Source organism: Schistocerca americana, chromosome 4 (genome assembly GCF_021461395.2).
Source record: "Schistocerca americana isolate TAMUIC-IGC-003095 chromosome 4, iqSchAmer2.1, whole genome shotgun sequence".
NCBI lineage: Eukaryota > Metazoa > Arthropoda > Insecta > Orthoptera > Acrididae > Schistocerca > Schistocerca americana.
The window spans coordinates 723680918-723702417 of NC_060122.1; the positions used below are offsets into that span (position 1 = coordinate 723680918).

Sequence of the window (21500 nt, forward strand, 5' to 3'; positions counted from 1 at the left end):
AGCGAAATGACAATACAGTGTGTTTCAAGGTTTTTATTTCGTATTATATTTTTTCGCAATTTTCGATAAATATTTGAAATTGTAGTAGAACATAATTTTACTATCACTATGTGAAGGATTCGTACTACTTTTTGAGCTTTCATCACACCCTGTCTTTCTCTTTGATTGCGCGAAGCAAGTACATGTGGCACAAAGCAGTAGTCTGATTGTACGGGGGTGTGGCGGTGGCTCAAATGGCTCTGAGCACTATGGGACTCAACATCTGAGGTCATCAGTCCCCTAGAACATACAACTACTTAAACCTAACTAACCTAAGGACATCACACACATCCATGCCCGAGGCAGGATTCGAACCTGCGACCGTAGCGGTCGGGCGGTTCCAGACTGAAGCGCCTTGAAGCACTCGGCCACACTGGCCGGCGGTGTGGCGGTGTGAATGGAATAACAAGATTTCCGATTCGAAGAAATAGCCCACCTGTTGCGTTAAAAAACAATTTTTGTCGCAACTCGTGTGCTACTTCTTCACATCGGCATTCTTCGAATCAGTTACTGAAGATGATGAACAAAAAATATAAATGACAATACTGGTCTTTGCTGTGGGCGGAGACGGTTGGGTGGTTGGTTGATTCGAGGAAGGGGACAAAACAGCGAAGTCATCGGTCCCATCGGATTAGGAAACGACAGGGAAGGAAGCCGGCCGTGCCGTTTTAAAGGAATCATTCCGGCAATTGCCTGAAGCGATTTAGGGAAATCACGGAAAACCTAAATCAGGACGGCCGGACGCGGTCTAAACCGTCGTCTTCCCGAATGCGAGTCCAGTGTGCCAAACACTGCCCCATCTTCCGGCCCCTGGCCGACGTGTAAGAAGATTCCACTTCGGTTCTGATCAAAACAGGGGCCAGCAATACTGGTATTAGTAGATTTCTGCTTGCTTTAGCAATACCTTCAAACATCATCTGGTCGGCAGAAATTATCTAATTCCAATATTGCTGGCCCCTGTTTTGATCAGGACCGAAGTGGATTCTTCCTACACGTCGGTCAGGGGCCTGAAGATGGCGTAGTAAATCGCCGAAACTGGTAGCCAAATAAAATAATGCAGTTACCATTGTTAGCAAAGTGGTTATCGCCTAGCCGCCAAGCGTGAATGTGCATTGTTTCTCTTTCAATTCTTGCTATAAGGGTTATAAGCAGGCTGCAAGCTTGTTATATCTAATAATAAATCAATACTTAAATACAGCTCTAAAACCGGCAGTATATTTATAATGTGCAGCCGATATTTCTATAGGCCGGTACGTCGATATATTTTCCGTCAATATATCGATACTTTTTCTCTTTATATCGGAGGCACATATGATACATTTTAAATATCGATATACTTGATCCAGATATTTTTACAAATATCGGCAGTCCTAAACCGGTGTTACCACTGCGACAAGGCCATTGGCCCCGTGAATTATTGGCAACATTTGTAGTCATTTATTAATCCTCTCCTCGTAGTCTCTTAAACTTGAAGTATGTTGTTACCTAAATTTTTAGGTTTGGCTTGGTCCTGGTGCTACCGAATAACAATTGAAAATATAAATTTCTACAGCCGGGCTTATTTACAATGCGCTTCCCACTGTGTTTTCGTAGCATTATGCCTCATCGTTTGGTGGTGAGTGGACGACTTTTGGGTAATCTGCAGCACAATCTTTCAGTGGTCACAGGCTGCTTTTACAGTCGTATTTAGAGCACGTACACTTTCTTCAGCCTCCCCTAAAGTCCTACAAACAACACTTTCGTGCTTCATTTATTTACATAAATCTGTCTGGTGAAAGAGGTACAATCCTCCGAAACGGCTAGTGGAAGGTATAATATGACAAATGTGAATGGTCACAGTAATTTGTAGTTTCAGTTGACGTATTGTACTTCTAAGCTTAAGTCTTTCACTTTCTTACTGTATTAACATTTTGATATTTGTATGAATCGATATTTCCTAGAATTTTCTTTCTGCTATATTTATTATCAAAAATTAATCTTCACCTGTTTCTCGTTTTGTTTGCTGGTCTACTCCCAACTTGCATTTCCTTCATAATTAATGACATTTTCATTCGCCACACTGTCTGTTCATTAGACGTAAAAACTTTTCTCTAACGAGATTCGTCAGTTACTGACCAGTCTCTGAGTCATAGAAACTACTGGTCGAGATGAATGTTTTACGTACTGTTTGATGTTTAAACGGAAATTGTTTGAAGCTAATCATTCGCTACAGATTTTTTAATTGTTAAAATTTCACAGTTTCTGGTGGTGCCTCCATCTACACGTAGTCTAATAATTAAGAAGTAGAAGCTTGGGATATATCTTCTGTCTTCCGTCGATTTACGTTTACAGTTTCTGGTTTTAGTACTTTGCTACCATCCTCTTATTTTCGCGTATCTTTGGAGGGGGGGGGGGGGGGAGAGAAGATTTGAATTTAACGTCCTGTTTCGTTACCGTCGTTAGAGACGCAGCAGACAGTTACATTGCGTAAGGAGGAGGAAGAAAATCCCCCGTACCATTTCAAAGGAATCCTGCCATTCGAAATGAGCGATTTAGAACATACAAATATGTTGGCCGGGTGCCGACCTGAATCACTCGCTTCTCGAATACGGGTCCAGTATGCTCACCATTGCACCATCTCGCTCAGTGTTTAGGAAAAGAGTTTACTATTAGTCTGTGTTCCATGATCTTTGTAGATTCTGCGCAAAGTCAGCTACAATCACTACAGCTGCTTAAGTATTTTTATGTTATTCTCTCAGTGCATGTTTCCTTATTTATTGACTATCACTGTAAATATTGGTCATCAGTTTCGACAAACACTAGTAGTCATTCTCAAAAAAATTCGTCTCACTATTTTTTTAATTTTAACACCAATTATTAAGTTATCAAGTTTTTGTTTGTAACATGTTTCAAAAAAAAATGGCTGTGAGCACTATGGGACTTAACAGCTGTGGTCATCAGTCCCCTAGAACTTAGAACTACTTAAACCTAACTAACCTAAGGACATCACACACATCCATGCCCGAGGCAGGATTCGAACCTGCGACCGTAGCAGTCTGTAACATGTTTCGATGCAGCGATCTTCATATACTCACAAAACACAGAAAATTGATAACAGTGTCCGAGAGTGGTTTAAAGTGCTTCATAAATTCGAATATTCTAGACCATTCAACAAAGCTGAAAGGAATTTCCAAACTGATAAAGCATGCAAGTACTGGTTTATAAATTTCGAAGATTTCTTCGCAAAATATTGTGTTGATTATGGCTACTCTATATCCTGTATCATAAACCCAAATTCATCTCCATCGAGCTTTCTGAATAATTTTGTTCCAAACATTGTTGCCCCTTATGTTGTAGCTTTTTCGAGTCAGCAGTCATGTGCCTGGTCTGATGCTGCTCACCACGGATGTCGCTCCTGTGCCTGTCTCTTCGTGTCACGGTACCCATTGCGCCCAACGTCCTCAACATCCCACCTTTTGTCTTCGCTTACAGTTATTAACCACTGCACATCCCTCAAGTATGTCCTCTCGTCCCGTCGCTTCTTCTCGTCGATGTTTTCCACATATTCCTTTCCCCGCCATTCTGTGGAGAATCTTCCCATTTCTTATCACTGCACCAAACATAGTCCTGTAGCCCCACATCGCAAACGCTTCGATTCTTCTTTTCCAGTCCATGTCGCACTGCCATACAGTGCAGTACATCCTCAGAAATTTCTTCCACAAATTAAGTATTATGTGTGATATGAAAATATTTCTTTTGAGTAGGAATGCTCTATTTGCTGTACTACACTGAAGAACCAAAGAAACTGGTACACGTGCCTAATATCGCGTAGGGCCCCCGCGAGCACGCAGAAGTGCCGCAACATCACGTGTCATGAACTAATGTCTGAAGTGATGCTGGAGGGAACCTACATCATGAATCCTGCAGGACTGTCCATAAATCCGTAACAATACGAGGGGCGGAGATTTCTGAAAAGCACGTTGCAAGGCATCCCAGGTATGCTCAGTAGTGTTCACATTTGGGGAATCTGGTGGCCAGCGGAAATTATTAAACACAGAATAATATTCCTGGACCCACTCTGTAGCAGTTCTGGACATGCGGGGTGTCGCATTGTCCTGCTGGAATTGCGCAAATCCGTCGGAATACGCAATGGACATGAATGGATGCAGGTAATCAGACAGGATGCTTACGTACGTGTCACCTGTCAGAGTCGTATCTACACATGTCAGGCGACCCATATCATTCCAACTGCACACACCACACTATCACAGAGCCTCCACCAGCTTGAACAGTCCCCTGCTCCCATGCAGGGTGCACGGATTCATGAGGTTGTCTCCATACCCGTACACGTCCATCCGCTCGATTCAACTTGAAACGAGACTCGTCCGACCAAGCAACACGTATCCAGTCATCAACAGTCCATTGTCGCTGATGACGGGCCGAGGCGAGGCGTAAAGCTCTGTGTCGTGCAGTGATCAACGATACAAGAGTGGGCCTTCGGCTCCAAATGCCCATATCAGTGACGTTTCGATGACTGGTTCGCACGTTCACACTTTTTGATGGCCCAGCATTGAAATCTGCAGCAATTTGCTGATGGGTTGCACTTCTGTCGCGTTGAACGATTCTCTTCAGTCGTCGTTGGTCCCGTTCTTGCAGGATCTTTTTTCGGCCGCAGCGATGTCGGAGGTTTGATGTTTCACCGGATTCCTGATAATCACGGTACACCCGTGAAATGATCGTAAGGGAAAGTCACCACTTCATCGCTACATCCGATATGCTGCGTCCCATGGCTCGTGAGCGACTATAACACCACTTTCAAACTCATTTATATCTTGATAACCTGCCATCGTAGCAGCAGTAGCCGATCTAACAACTGCGCCACACGCTTGTTGTCTTATATAGGTGGTGCCGACCGCAGCGCAATATTCTGCCTGCCTGTTTACATATCCCTTATTTGAATGAGTATGTCTATACCAGTTCCTCTGACGCTTCAGTGTATTTTGCTTATGTCGTCCTTGCTTCGCACCTCACGCGTTCCTTTCAAGATAACAAAACTCCTTCTCTACTTGATGATCAGCAATCTTGATGTTAAAAAGTTTATCGCTAATCTCATTTCTGATACTCGTCATTGCGTTCGTCTTCCTTCGGTTTGTCCTCAAGTAATGTGTGCGCTCGTTTGACTGTTCATTCCATTTAGTGGGTCCTGCGATTGTTCCTCAGTTTCACCGAGGATCGAATTGGTTCAAATGGCTCTGAGCACTATGGGACTTAACATCTGTGGTCATCAGTCCCCTAGAACTTAGAACTACTTAAACCTAACTAACCTAAGGACATCACACATATCCATGCCCGAGGCAGGATTCGAACCTGCGACCGTAGCAGTCCCGCGGTTCCGGACTGCGCGCCTAGAACCACTAGACCACCGCGGCCGGCGAGGATCGAATTGTCGTCAACGAATCTTATTGATATTTGTTCGTACTCAGTTTCAACTCTACTCCTAAATCTTTTGTTTCCTTTCAAATCCCAACAGTTTGTTCTTTGTCTTCCATCCTTATTGTTCTCTCTTCTTTCGTGTATATTGTAACGAAATTTTACGTTGACGGCCCAGATCAAATGTCAAATTAAAAACACGAAATATTGTATTTTATAAGCAGCTGGCTCAGGTTAATCATTCTGCGAACGCTAATTTTAAATATTTTAAGTGCACCAATCTTGTTCGAACTTGTGTATCGGACCTAGTGACAAAAAAAGGTATGATCTAATTACTGCAATTAGTAGTTATCTCAATGAGATAGCCGTAATGGCGGCTAAACAGATTATGTCCAATCTGACTAATTGCAGTTATGAAACAAGCACGCCGACAACGTTAAATTCAAATACGAGTACACCATTAGTATCAGGAAAGTGAATAAGCACAATGCACTGTGTCGGTTTGTTCATACTTATTAGCCTCCAAAATGATAACTTACATAATTACACTCATCTGTACAGATAGAGGCTAGAGGAGAACAAATAACGAAGTGACACGACAATGTAGCAAGACAAAAAAAAGAAAATATACTTCAAAGTTGTCAACATTTTAAGCTTACATACTATGCAAATAGCTTTTTATCGTAAAAGAAAACTTTTCCCACTTAAAATAAGTTACAGAACAAAATTGTCTCTTTACGCTAAATTGTATAATTCTCGTTCCTTCTCTGTAGCGTACACCTATTTTCTATAAATCGTTCGAACGTTCCTTGAGTTTTCTTCACTTTGGCTTCCATCACCAAGCCCAAGTCAGAACTGCCTCTCTGGTGCCTTTAACTTTCTGAAAGTCAAACTTATCGTTATCTAACAGATCATCAACTTTTTCCATTCGTCTGTATACTGTGCTCGTTAGGATCTTGGATGGCTGAGATGTGGAGCTGAGTATGCCACAGCGTGTTATCTTCCTGTCTTCGGGATTGTGTGGATGCGATTTTTCCAAAAGTCTCATGGTATATTTCCAGATGCGTAGATTTTACAAACGAACTTGAGTAGAAATTACAATGAAATGAATACCCCTAGCGGCATACAGGCGTTAATATACGTCAACGGGGACAGTTGAAAATGTGTGCCCCGACCGGGACTCGAACCCGGGATCTCCTGCTTACGTGGCAGACGCTCTATCCATCTGAGCCATCGAGGACACAGAGGATAGTGTGATTGCAGGGACTTATCTCTGGCACGCCTCCCGTAAGACCCACATTCCCAACTTGATGTCCCGCACTACATTCAAAGTGCCCCTGCCCATTATACTCATTACTCGCGGCTTTTTGCCGATTCCCGTAAGAGTTCGGGCACTGTTTGTGCATCCGCACAGAAGAGGATGGTCAAATGGCCGGTGAGCCTTAACTGTGTATATGAAGACGGTATCTGTTCTTCGGACATGTCCGAAAGAACAGATACCATCTTCATATATAGAACTTGAGTAGATTTGATTGCTGTTGCACCTAATCATTTCAAAAAATGCAAAAGAATGTTATCTATGTCTTATCTTGTAGGTAACGATTTGATATCGTAAGCCATCATAGCCAGTAGTTTATTTCACATGTCGTCATAAAGCAGCAGAATTGCCCGTGATAGAGACTCGCCGGATGGCATAATTTGCGAAAAGAGGCCTAATTTCTAGGACGGGAGAAGGCCTTTTCTGTATCTGCCCACAAAAAGTTTTTCGGAAATGGTAAACATTAGCCTTCGCATCATGAACAGCGGTATTTGGCGTCTACTATCTAACATCATTTCCCTAAACCTACTGTTTTTCGTTGGTCACAGTCGTCGTTTAAACCAAGAACCAGTTGTAGATGCCCACCTCGCTGACCTCCAGAAGACGATGCAGTGACAACGGAAAATGTTTGTGACAGTGTGTCTTCAAGGGTTCGTATCGAAAAGAAATCTTTCAAAGTAATAGTTTGTGCCTTCATTCGTAGACCGAGAACGTTCTTATATATAAAATTTCGACAACCCTGACGCTATAACCAAAATAATTTGAATCATCTTTGCGTTGTCGTACATCTAATTGAGCACACAATTTTGACATTTCTATAGCTCTAATGGTTGTATCATCAAAGTGACTAATCTGCATGGTTCCAATACATTTTTCGTCCGTAATATCATTTTTTCTCTTTCAAAATTGTTTGCTAGCAAGCTATCGTATTTGACGATAGATTTTTGTTGTCCTTGTAGACCGAAAATTGGTTAAGAGGAAAACTAAATTTGAACTTCCGTAGCCTGTATTTGACCTGCTCGCGTAGCATAATGCGCAAGACGATCAGTTTGTGAGATTGGTAAATGACCCAATTCCATATGGAATCAGAGTGGCTTGTCGTTTTTCGATCCAGCATGGAGGCCCTTTTGAGGGTGTGTATTAGACGATTTTCTCCACAAACCTCTAACGAATGCCAGACTGTTTCCAAATTCCGCCAAAGAAACGCACAGGACAGTTCACACTACTGCCCTCAAGATGGCATACGATCTTGTGGAAATATGAAATGACGAGAGGAATGATATTCCGGCGCAGAAACGTAATTACTATTCAGCTCATGATGAGACAATTTGTGTTTTTCTTTGATGAAAATGAAGACGTTCGACCTGGTGGCGATGAAACCATTAATAAAATATTTGAAGTCTCTTTAGGAAGTACACAGCTTTCGTTCAGTTGTTTCTAATGAAAGGCGGAGGAGATGAGGGAATGATGTCCTGTCCCTTTCATGGCATCAGTATCCATTACGGGGCACTGTAAGGGAAAATACATCTATCGTCAACGAACTTTTTTGTTCGCCGTCAGCGACTTCTTGAAACTTTCGCCCACTTAAGCCTACCTTCTTATTCCGTGCATTAGGCCCTATCTTTATCTGCTTTCTCTCGAGGAATTTCGTAAGACATTGCAACAGTTTGTTCCGATACGATTCGTCTCATTAAGTACGAATCGTTCCGCGGAGCGAGACCAGCACTAATCAGCGGTGCTTCGCCAACGAAACTAATTTCCAGAGTAAAGAGACGCACAAAACTTTCCCCCGGCGTTTCACGCAACCGGAAAATTAATGTTTAATAGCTTGGAAATCGAGCTGAGGTGCAGTTACTGTAAGGTAGGAAAATTGTCAGCGTTTCAGCATTATCAGCGAAAAAGACGAAACCGCGGAACTAAGCAGTTTCAGCAAATTGCTTCCTGTTACGGAACACAATTCTGATCGTAATAGGTAGCGGCGCGTCGGTGGAGGGGTTTCTCGACATTACACACACTCTCATTACAAGTTTACGCCATTGTATATCACGGAGACAGCGCTAATTATCACGCAACTTCCCAATTTCCGTAAGTGCAAGCACCACCACAAACACGACGAACAGACACTGTAGACATGGCAGCCACACACCTAAAGGACAAATTTATTGTTATCTTCAAGTTTGTCTAGTGGACTGCGAACAGTGTAAAAGTAGGGTAGAGACGTTATTGGACAATTACTGAAAGTTGTCAACGAAAAGTAATTAACAAACATCAGTTTGGCTTAAGGGAAAACCACAGGAGAAGTAGCTCTGAGCTTGTAGATACTTCTAGAAGAAAAACAAAAAAATTTCTCTCAGTGGCCTAGTGGTTAAGTGTCAGACTACAAACGAGCCTTCGGGTTGACGACAACTTTGATTTATTGAAGAAAAATCACGATACGCTTATATGAGGGGCGTCTGAAAAGTTCGGTGAATAGCCTCAGAAAACAAAGGAAACGAGAGTTACAAGCAGAATACCTTTACTGGTCTTCAAAGTAATCACCAGTAGCCACTATACAACTCTGACATTGGCTGTAAAGCTGTTGGGAACTGCCAGTAAACGCTTTTTGGGAGACGCGCTAAACACGTGGTCATGCGTTGTTGAATATCCACGTTACACTGAGGTGACGAAAGCCACGGGATAGCGATAAGTACACATACAGATGGCAGTAGTCTCACGTACACAAGGTATACAAGCTGTCATTTGTACTCAGGTACCAAGTCGATTAAAACGCACGACGGGAGTTGACAGATTTTGAACGGGGAATAGTAGTTGGAGTTAGACACAAGGTATAGACACATGGTACACTGCATTTCGGAAATCGTGTGGTAATTCGGCGTTTTAGATCCACAGTGTCAAGAGTGTGTCGAGAATACCAAATTTCAGGCATTACCTCTTACACTACGGACAACGCAGTCGCCGATGCCCTTCACTTAACGGCTGAGAGTAGCGCTGTTTGGGTGGAGCTGCTTTTGGCAACAGACAAGCAAAAGTGCGTGAAATAACCGTAGAAGTGAATGTGAGGTGTACGCCGAGCGTATCCGTTAGGACAGTGCCACGAAATTCGGCATTAATGGTCTATGGCAGCAGACGACTGACGCGATTGCCTTTGTTACCAGCACGATATCGCCTGCAGCGACTTCCCTGGACCCGTGGTTATATCGGTTGGACCCTAGACGATTGGATAACTGTGGCTTGGTCAGATGAGTTCTCGATTTCGATTGGTAAGAGCTGCAGGTAGGGTTCAAGTGTGGCACACTCTTTGCGAAGCCATGAACCCAATTTGTTAACAAGCTGTTAGTGGCTCCATAATGGTGTAGGCTATGTTTACATGGAATTGACTGAACCGATCTTTCACTGTATATGATTATGTTCAGTTACGTGGAGACAAAGCACAATGTCACCAGGTTACAATTGTTTGCGATTGGTTTGAAGAACATTCTGGACAATTTGAGCGAATCGTTTGGCCTCCCAGATCGCCCGACATGAATCCCGTCAAGCATTTATGGGACACAGGCGAATTCGCGCACAAATTGCACCACGTGCAGCACTTTCGCATTTGAGGACGGCTTTAGAGCCAGCACGGCTCAATATTTCTGCAGAGGACTTTCAACGACTTGTTGAGTTGTTGTACTACGCCAGGCAAGGGAGGTCCGTCAAGATATTAGGATGTGTCCCACGACTTTTTTCACCTCAGTGTATCATAGAAGGGAGACCTAGTGCTACCAATAGATCCGGAGACCAAGCGACAGTCGTTGGCACGGTGTTCATAGACGTTCCCTCCTCCCTCGGGTAGAAATTAATGATGGCTCAACCCTTTGCTGTCGAGAAAAGTGGACAACATCGTCTTTATCTCGAATTTTGTCAGTTTTTTTGGGAGGCGGGGAAAACAGTGAACGCCACGCCATTTACTGCAGCTTGGTCTCCGGTTTGTATAGGCGGCACCATATCTGATCTCCTGTAATAATACGGATATCCGACAATGCGCGACAGCTTTACAACCGATGTCAGAAATATGTTTTAGCTAACAGTAATTGCTTGAAGACCAGTAAAAGTATTTTATTTGTAACTTTTGTTTCCTTCATTTTTTGACGGATCTTTCCAGACACAACTTATAGTATACGTGTATCTACATTCCAGAAAAAGCTTTGAAACGAAAAAAAGAGGCGAATGCCGAGTTACAGCTTTGAGTCTGCCCATGAGGTGTGCTCGGATGGCATAATTGTCAGCGTATTGTCCGCGAAAGGCAGGGATCCGAGTTAGAATCCCGGCCTAACATTTCCCCTACAGTTTTCACCCCCGAAAGCTCCCTGAAGCGCCATGGAAATTATTGCCTGTTATCTCAGTGCCGGCCGGGGTGGCCGAGCGGTTCTAGGCGCTACAGTCTGGAACCGCGCGACCGCAACGGTCGCAGGTTCGAATCCGGCCTTGGGCATGGGTGTGTGTGTGATGTCCTTAGGTTGGTTAGGTTTAAATACACTCCTGGAAATGGAAAAAAGAACACATTGACACCGGTGTGTCAGACCCACCATACTTGCTCCGGACACTGCGAGAGGGCTGTACAAGCAATGATCACACGCACGGCACAGCGCACACACCAGGAACCGCGGTGTTGGCCGTCGAATGGCGCTAGCTGCGCAGCATTTGTGCACCGCCGCCGTCAGTGTCAGCCAGTTTGCCGTGGCATACGGAGCTCCATCGCAGTCTTTAACACTGGTAGCATGCCGCGACAGCGTGGACGTGAACCGTATGTGCAGTTGACGGACTTTGAGCGAGGGCGTATAGTGGGCATGCGGGAGGCCGGGTGGACGTACCGCCGAATTGCTCAACACATGGGGCGTGAGGTCTCCACAGTACATCGATGTTGTCGCCAGTGGTCGGCGGAAGGTGCACGTGCCCGTCGACCTGGGACCGAACCGCAGCGACGCACGGATGCACGCCAAGACCGTAGGATCCTACGCAGTGCGTAGGGGACCGCACCACCACTTCCCAGCAAATTAGGGACACTGTTGCTCCTGGGGTATCGGCGAGGACCATTCGCAACCGTCTCCATGAAGCTGGGCTACGTTCCCGCACACCGTTAGGCCGTCTTCCGCTCACGCCCCAACATCGTGCAGCCCGCCTCCAGTGGTGTCGCGACAGGCGTGAATGGAGGGACGAATGGAGACGTGTCGTCTTCAGCGATGAGAGTCGCTTCTGCCTTGGTGCCAATGATGGTCGTATGCGTGTTTGGCGCCGTGCAGGTGAGCGCCACAATCAGGACTGCATACGACCGAGGCACACAGGGCCAACACCCGGCATCATGGTGTGGGGAGCGATCTCCTACACTGGCCGTACACCACTGGTGATCGTCGAGGGGACACTGAATAGTGCACGGTACATCCAAACCGTCATCGAACCCATCGTTCTACCATTCCTAGACCGGCAAAGGAACTTGCTGTTCCAACAGGACAATGCACGTCCGCATGTATCCCGTGCCACCCAACGTGCTCTAGAAGGTGTAAGTCAACTACCCTGGCCAGCAAGATCTCCGGATCTGTCCCCCATTGAGCATGTTTGGGACTGGATGAAGAGTCGTCTCAAGCGGTCTGCACGTCCAGCACGAACGCTGGTCCAACTGAGGCGCCAGGTGGAAATGGCATGGCAAGCCGTTCCACAGGACTACATCCAGCATCTCTACGATCGTCTCCATGGGAGAATAGCAGCCTGCATTGCTGCGAAAGGTGGATATACACTGTACTAGTGCCGACATTGTGCATGCTCTGTTGCCTGTGTCTATGTGCCTGTGGTTCTGTCAGTGTGATCATGTGATGTATCTGACCCCAGGAATGTGTCAATAAAGTTTCCCCTTCCTGGGACAATGAATTCACGGTGTTCTTATTTCAATTTCCAGGAGTGTAGTTCTAAGTTCTAGGGGACTGATGACCTCAGAAGTGAAGTCCCATAGTGCTCAGAGCCATTTGTTATCTCAGTACGTAACCAATCATACTGTCCCTTCTTCTTGTCAACGTTTTCCAAATGTTCGTCTCGGCCCCGGTTCTACAGAAAACCTCATTTCGTATCTGTCCATCTAATGTATAACATCCTTCAACAGCACAACGCTCAAACACTTCAGTTCTCTTCTTTTGCGGTTTTCGTACAACCCGTGGTTTACTTCCATACTGCAAATGTGTATTCTTAGAAATTTTCTCCTGTGTATTTATCAACTGTTTGTGGTTAATGACAAGCACATGCCAGCCAGTTCCGATAATGGATCGTATGGAAGCAGATTAACCGATAAGCACCCAACAACTTACCTCTGAAACGCCCCCTTTCAAGAATACTGTGTCGGGACTATTGGCGGACCAATAGTTCCACTCCTCGCATAAGTAACACGCAATGGAGTCAAATGACTTTGAGCCCAACGTTCAGATTTGTTAAGGGATTGTCCAGCTCAGTACTGCTGCTCTGAAATTCCCCTAGTTTGTACTGTTTCAGGGATGTCTTTTCGGGCATGATCCTGCTTTCAGTTGGCGCGTAGCCATGCCTGGAGCGATGAAAATTCGCTTACTACGCCGGCATCAGAACAGCGGCAATGAATGGCTGACTGCTTGCGGGCTGGAGTTGTACAAAATCGGCTAACATGTCTTTACTTGCCGTTACTTGGTCTGAACAGCGTACATTACCTGATTTTCAGTCGAGACGTGCTGCCACAGTGTTTGGAAGTTGTAGTTCTTGTTGCCCTCGAGGGGTCGGAATGAATACCACGGTGTATTATCGCACTTTGAGACTAATGCCAGTGATCACAACAAGACATCCATATAGTTGGACTGGAAGAGGACGATCTGGCCCACGCTCAGCGTGATAGAGGCAGTTGAGTCATACAGATTACATTAAGTTGTTGTTGCAGATCTGAAACCTGAGACGAAAGGTGAAGTGATGGTTTTAGACGGTCGTGTCATTGTACAACGGGCAACTTGCATATTTGAGAGAACGCGGCAAAACTTTATGGAACCCTGCGCCCTTGTAGTTTGTGCATTGAGAGCCGCCGTAGTTACTGTGTATAGTTGCTATGACCACAATTTGTTGATGTAAGTTGAATGTTCAGTTTCTATTGACATAAACATCTCCCATGTCCCGATTGAATATTTTATTCTGCAGCAGAGTGCGCGCTGTTTCGAACCTTTCTGGCTGGTTAAAACCGTGTGCCAGACCGGGATTAGCAAAGGGAACCTTGCCTTTCGCGATCGATGCTGTTGCTGAAGGAGCTAACCAGGCGTCGCTTCGAGTCCCTGTCGCTGACAGTTTTAATCTGCGATGAACTTTTTAAACATTCATGAACTTTTTAAACATTCATTTCCCACCATTATACAGGGTGAACCAGAACTCCATCGACAGACTTTCACAGTTTGTTGAGGGTTACCGAGCGAGGTGGCGCAGTGGTTGGCGCACTGGACTCGCATTCGGGAGGACGACGGTTCAAAACCTGCGTCCGGCCATCCTGATATAGGTTTTCCGTCTTTTCCCTAAATAGCTCCAGGCAAACCCGGTATGGTTCCTTTGCAAGAATACGGGCGACTTCCTTCCCTACCATTCCCCAGTCCGAAGGGACCGGTGACCTCGCTGTTTGGTCACCTCCCCCAAATCAAACAACCAGTTTTTTCTATAAAGGATCCACGGTTTCTGTCAGCTCGTTACAAAATCGTTCAAATGCCTCTGAGCATTATGGGACTTAACTTCTGAGGTCATCAATCGCCTAGAACTTAGAACTACTTAAACCTAACTAACCTAAGGACATAACACACATCCACGCCCGATTTAGGATTCGAACCTGCGATCGTAGCAGTTGCGCGGTTCCGGACTGAAACGCCCAGAACCGCTTGGCCACAGCTTCCGGCGGGTCGTTACAGAGTAACAATGTAATTATGATGTATTCGCTATGTTACCTCAGTCAGACTTGCTTCTTTGAAAATACCTTCACAGCAGTGAAGAAACCTGTAATATAAAATAGCCAAAACATACAGCACACAACACAGAGTAGTGCAACAGCTGTGAGACGAAGCACAGCGCTGTATAGTGGCTGTCGCCGCTGCGGGAAAAGCTAACACTGCGTCGCTGTGCCGGTCCTCCACTGCATACAGTGAACCCAAACACGAGGCGCACGCAGGCCAGCTCTTCATCAATAAACGTGTACATACTGCTGTGTATCGCTATTAACCCACAACTAATACTGCCGCAAAAACAAAGACGAGACAGCTCCGAGCAGTACTGTATCCAAGCTTGAAATAAAATGAGTGCTACTGCTGTCAACAGAAGGTCACGTGAGCAAGACAAACAGCGCATTGTAACGCTCTATTTTCAGTGCAATACAACGCTAACTGGGGAAAGAAACCGGAGGAAACGAAATAACTCTGTAAACAGCCGCTGGCGACCGTGGGTCACTTGTACAAAAATACTCAGTGTTCCGGCGTAACCACAAATGCTAGAACGAAGAGGAAGAACGCAAGACCATAGAAGGCGGTGAGGCGACGTCAGCCGATAGCCCGCTGACAAGGACCGCGCCGCGCCAGGAGCGACATCTGCAAGAAGTGAATGTAAGCGTCGCTCCTGCCAGCCTCTGCCGGACATTAGTGGACAGTATTCGCAGAGTATTAGCACGGCCTAGCAGAGAGTGCTACGAGAATAGTTAGCAGTGACGTGTGTCAACTTGCAGGAACATTCTGTATAGCAAGGACTCGGATTTATGTTGCATGTCGCCAATTGCTTGCGACACCTTTGTACATTAAAGTTAAGTATTGTCAATCTGCTTCATAGAAGTAAAACTACTAATGTTATTTGCTTGAAATGTTGTATAGCATTCCGAGAACGCAGCATCCTTTAGACACCCTATACGAGACCAGTGGGCAAGACCCAACAGAAAGTATCCTTGAATAACCTCCGAAGGTTTGTCGCTAGAGCTCTAGTTCGCACTGTGTATAATGTACTTAATTTTTGACCGTGCTCGCTCCATTTTTAAAAATTAAACGATTTGATTCCGAGCGCTGAAGTTCATATAGTTTGAGTGTGGTAATTTCTCTCGGTTGAGAGGGTCTAAAATAAAGAATAATTCACCACTACTGAAACCATGTCTACTGCGACTATATAATTCGCACCTGACAGTTGTTAATAATGTTCTGCGGCTTCGGGCTCCGACAACCACCAAATTCTGGTCCTACGTAAAGGCGGGTCGAGGTCTTCTACCCAGTCACCCGCTGACCGGTCTGATGTGGCAGTAGCAAAGAGCAAAAGGAAATACGAAGTTTTAAATCTCGCGTTTAAGAAATCATTCACTCAGGAGAGTCGTAGAAACATATCGTCGTCTGACCACTGCACAGACTCCCGTACGGAGGACACAGCAGTAGGCGTCCCTGTTAAGGAGAACCACCTAAAAGAGTTGAAAATAAATAAATCCCAATTCGATTTTACAGATATTACTCTACGGCACTGGGCTTTTGTGTACAGAACCGGGGACCTAGAAACGACGGATGGGCTTCGTCCCGCCGAAGCCCTCAGTGGTTCACAACCCCACAACAGGCCACAGCAGTCCACACACCTCACCGCCGCCCCACACCGAACCCAGGGTTATTGTGCGGTTCGGAATCCAGTGGACCCCCGGAAACGTCTCATACCAGACGAGTGTAACCCCAAATGTTTGTGTGGTAGAGTAATTATGGTCTACGCGTACATGGAGACAGTCTTTGCGCAGCAATCGCCGACATAGGGTAATTGAGGCGGAATAAGGGGAACCAGCCCGCGTTCGCCGAGGCAGATGGAAAACCGCCTTAAAAACCATCCACAGGCTGCTCGGCACACCGGACCTCGGCACTAATCCGCCGGGCGGATTCGTGCCGGGGACCGGCACGCCTTCCCGCTCGGAAAGCAGCGCGTTAGACCTCGCGGCTAGTCAGAGATTATTCTACGGCACTGGGCTTTTGTGTACTGAACCGGGGACCTAGAAACGACGGAAAGGCTTCGTCCCGCCGAAGCCCTTAGTGGTTCACAACCCCACAACAGGCCACAGGCCCCCACTGACCTCTTACTTAGCTTGGATTTACCGTGAATCTCTCGCCCAGCGCAAAGTCCCCAGCGACTGTGAAAAAAACACTCAGATGATTCATCTATATAAGAAGGGAAAGAGAACGGACCCGCTGAATTACAGACCAATATCCCTAACGTCGATATGCTGCAGAATTCTTGAACATATTTTACGCTCGAATATAGCACATTTTCTTGAGATGGAAAAGCTGCTTCAACAGATCGACACGGATTAAGAAATCATCGCAAGTGGAAGCTCGGCTTTCATTTTCATCGCACCATCTCCTGCGAACCATGGAGGTACGTCAAAACGCAGAGTCTATATTCCTAGATTTCCGAAAAGCGTTAGACACGTACCCAATTTCAAATCGTTAACGAAAGTACGAGTATACGCATTAGGTTCCCAGAAATGTGAGTGGCTCGAAAGATCTCCACCATACGTTTCTGTATGAAACTTTGCTCAACTTTACCTCCCTTTCTATGAAAAGTCTGCGTGTTATCAAAACTGTGCGCCCACAGACTCGTATGCTAACCTTCGAATAAACAGAGCCTAATTTGAATTGAAATGTAACTGGCCTTAATACAGCTTGTCTTTAAATTAAATGCACAACTGATGTAAAACAATGAATTGGCGCCGGCCGCGGTGGTCTAGCGGTTCTAGGCGCTCAGTCCGGAACCGCGCGACTGCTACGGTCGCAGGTTCGAATCCTGCCACGGGCATGGATGTGTGTGATGTCCTTAGGTTAGTTAGGTTTAATTAGTTCTAAGTTCTAGGGGACTGCTGACCACAGATGTTAAGTCCCATAGTGCTCAGAGCCATTTGAATTTTTTGAATGAATTGGCCCTAATCAAAATTTACACTTACTTCGCGTCCGGACAACATTGTTGCAGATTTCTCGAAAGCAAACAGGCAGCAGCTAAGATAGATTTCTATTTTTAAATAAAATTTCACAGTATTCGAACTGCTGCATACCGTATGGTGCAATGTATTAATGCGTAATGATAACCCTCTTTGCAATGTGGTAATGCGTAACGATAAACCCCTTTAAACAGTGGGATGGGGAGAGTAACTATTCCTATGAAGTGATATTCCAAGTCAATCGTTTTAGAATGCATTCAAAAACATTGGTCTGAACAATACTATGCTTAACAAAGTGAACAATGATGTGAATTTCTGTAAAAACCAAACCGCTTAATCAGATGATATCTTATTGCATTGGAAGTGGCGTGGTCTTTCTGTCAGCTCTGAGCAGACAATAAGCATTCCGACAAATTAGCTGCGCAGAACTGCAGTCTTACCTCAAACTTCTTCTATTCAAAAAAAATAACAATATTCAAAATTTATATTCTTTTCGCCTTTCAATACATACATCACATTCATCCTTGCTGTCCTTTACAGTAAATCTTTCTTTATCTAACAGATACAATCACAAGCCAACAAAGCATTACGTAATACGTCCGTCACCTACCACGCTCCAGCTAAGAATGTATCAGATCTAGCAGAGGCACACTTTGTGCCACAAGACCAAAGATTGTTTAACAGTAACATAACTTGCTCTTTCTCTCTATATATATCTCTCTCTTTGACGTGCGAATCGATAACTTACAAAAATCAAAATGATATGCCCATCTTACAACATCTAAAGAAATAAAATCTCGTACGTTGTCCTCAGCGATGAGTGTTCACCAGAAACAGGGTTATGGTCAGGGAAGTGTGGTAGGACCGCTGTCATTTTTTATGTACATAAATGACCTGGCGCCGGCCGGGGTGGCCGAGCGGTTCTAGGCGCTTCAGTTCGGAACCGATCGACTGCTACGGTCGCAGGTTCGAATCCTGCCTCGGGCATGGATCTGTGTGATGTCCTTAGGTTAAGTAGGTTTAAGTAGTTCTAAGTTCTAGGGGACTGATGACCTTAGAAATTAAGTCCCATAGTGCTCAGAGCCATTTGAACCAAATGACCTGGCGGACGGGGCAGCTATGTGACGCTGTTTGCTGATGATACTGTTGTGTACCTGGAAGGTACCACCGTTGAGTGGCTGTAGCAGAATATAAGGTGACTTCAACAAAATTTGTAGTTTTTGTGACGACTACTGGTTGGAATCATGTATGGCAGCTAGCTCTAAATGTAGAAAATGTAAGTTATGCAGATGAAGAGAGAAAACAATCCCATAATATTCTAATACAGCATTAATAACGTGCTGCTTGACACAGGGGCGTCGATTAAATATCTAGCCGTAATGCTGCAAATCAGTATTGGAACGAGCATGTAAGGACTACAGTAGGGAAGACGATCGGTCGACTTCGGTTTATTGGGAGAATTTTAGTAAAGTGTGAGTCATACGTAAAAGAGGCCTTGTATAAACACTGGTTGGACCCATTCTTAAGTAGTCCTAGAGTGTCTGGGGTCCCCATCAGGTCGAATTAAAGGAAGATATCGAGGTAATTCACAGGCGAGCTGCTAGCTTTGTTACCGGAAGGTTCGACCATCACGCGAGTATTGCGAAGATGCTTCGTGAACTCAAGTGGGTATTCCCGGAGGGAAGACGACGTTCTTTTCGTGAAACACTATTGAGAAAATTTAGAGAAAAAGCATTTGTAGGATATGCAGAAAGATTCTGCAACCGCCAACGTACGTTTCCGTGTAAGAACCGAGAAGAACGGACAAGAGAAATTAGGGGACGTACGGAGGCATATAGACATTCGTTTTGCCCTCGTTGTATTTGCGAGTGGAATAAGGAAAGGGAATGATTAGTAATGGTACAGGGTACCCTCCGCCACACGGAGGATTGCTGAGTACTTTTGTAGATGCAGATTTAGGTGAAAGAGTACTATATGACAAAACAAGAAATAAATAACTGCCCCTGATTCTCACTGCATATTAAAAAAGCTGCATACTCTGCAGTTAAATGAAAATAAGTACGCACTGCCGTACATGTTCACTCAAATAATATTCTCATCACTGAACATAAAGTCTGAATATACTCCGAAAATAATAATACCCGCACTGCACCTTGTAATAATAACACTCGAACATTGTATGAAAAATAACTGCAACTGCTCCGCCGCAAATGTACGTCGGTCAGCTCAGAAAAGAGACAAAGTAGTGACTGCATGATAAAGTTATAAAGTTTTCCTGCTTTTACACTGCAGCAGCGGGTTGTGGACTCTATCCGTGCCCCTTGCTCACAGTTCGGTACCTCCACTGCAAGTAAGCCAAGTCTTGTGGGTACTGTAACCCCTTGAACTCTAAGCGGGGTGCTAACTCTGAAACTTTTTGTCGATTGCATGTAACAATTTTTTTTTCAAAAAATTATTAATAAAAGGTTATTTCTCCACTTGCCTTTCTCACTTAACCCAGCAACAGTTTCAAATTAATATTTTCCTATTTTATTCTTGAAATAATTATTGCAGTGGGTAAAAAAAAGGAATCTTGTCTAACTCGAGCAGTAAAACCATTTGTATAACTTTTACCCTTAAGTTTTTCGGAATAACTGCACAAGCAACTTAGCGTATGCAATGCGTAACAAACTGCTTTTCTTTTTCTTTGCAGATTTGTTTGACTCGCAAGTGAGTGAAACACAAGTGCTGAATAATCAGAATGAAAAACACGAATTTTCTGAGTAAATGTTCTTCGAATGATGACGATGTCACAGGAACAAAGCGATCACAATTCTGTTAGTATAAATTTCTTTTATTTCCGTTAGTGAACACAAAACTTTTTGGTCATTAGACTACCGTTTTCGATCAGTGATGATCGTTTTCAGATCTGCAGCAAAACATGGGAAAACAAATACAACTAGTGCCCAGATTACATCTTAAAATAATAAATGGTGCCATAATTAAAAAAGAACAGCTTACATAGATGTGGAAACATGCGCTTAATATAAACAAGGCATATCTGTTTTACAACATGCCCTAATATAATGAAGCCACAGTGGCATTGTCAAGAAATACACAATAAATCTGCTCAGCTTCGTCGCACATATTTAAAACATGATGTAAACTAGGCCACAGTGCTGGCGGACTTATCCTGCTAACAGCTCCACCGTTCGAAGTAATCTGAGGTACAGTAGTCATAAAATATGTTTGTCTGACAGGTACGTTAAATGTCGCTTATAAAATCTTATTCCTATTCGTTAATTTTATAATTGCAAAAAATGCAGTAAAATGAAAAGTACAATAGGTAAAATCTATAGTGGGCTTATAAGGTGTAGAAGTTATTACAGTGATGAAATGTAACAAATGAAAATACGAATAAAGTTGAATTTCAAAGTTGTTAAAAAGAAAACTTGACAATTTGTGGCCCTGAGAAACTATTCCGGTGATTTTTGATAAAAATATAATAATATAGACAAGAATAAGCTTCTGGAGCTATCAAACTAATATGATGTATGAAATAACAAAGAAAGAAGCCAAATCAATAAAACAAAACACTGAAGTATATAATCACGGCCCTCTGTTGGCGTACTCTTCAGAACGCAGCATAGGCTAGAAGTACTCGGAGGAACCTTAACTGTAGAGGGCCTCTCGTTCCTCCCGACATGTCGTGCCAACAAAACAATAATAAAATATTGTACCTGTCAATTAATAAGACTGTATAGTCAGCGAAGTAACACATATAATCAGAGATGGGACCATCATACA

General features: G+C 44.3%; 1 protein-coding gene and 1 non-coding gene across 3 annotated transcripts in view; one reads left to right on the forward strand and one right to left on the reverse strand.

Moving 5' to 3' along the window:
* LOC124614033 (alpha-1,6-mannosyl-glycoprotein 2-beta-N-acetylglucosaminyltransferase) overlaps nt 1–21500 on the forward strand; it is a 444765-nt gene that overhangs the window by 230835 nt on the left and 192430 nt on the right. The window lies entirely within an intron of this gene.
* Trnat-cgu lies at nt 6615–6688 on the reverse strand. Its single transcript has one exon. It is a non-coding gene; the product is annotated as a tRNA-Thr (tRNA).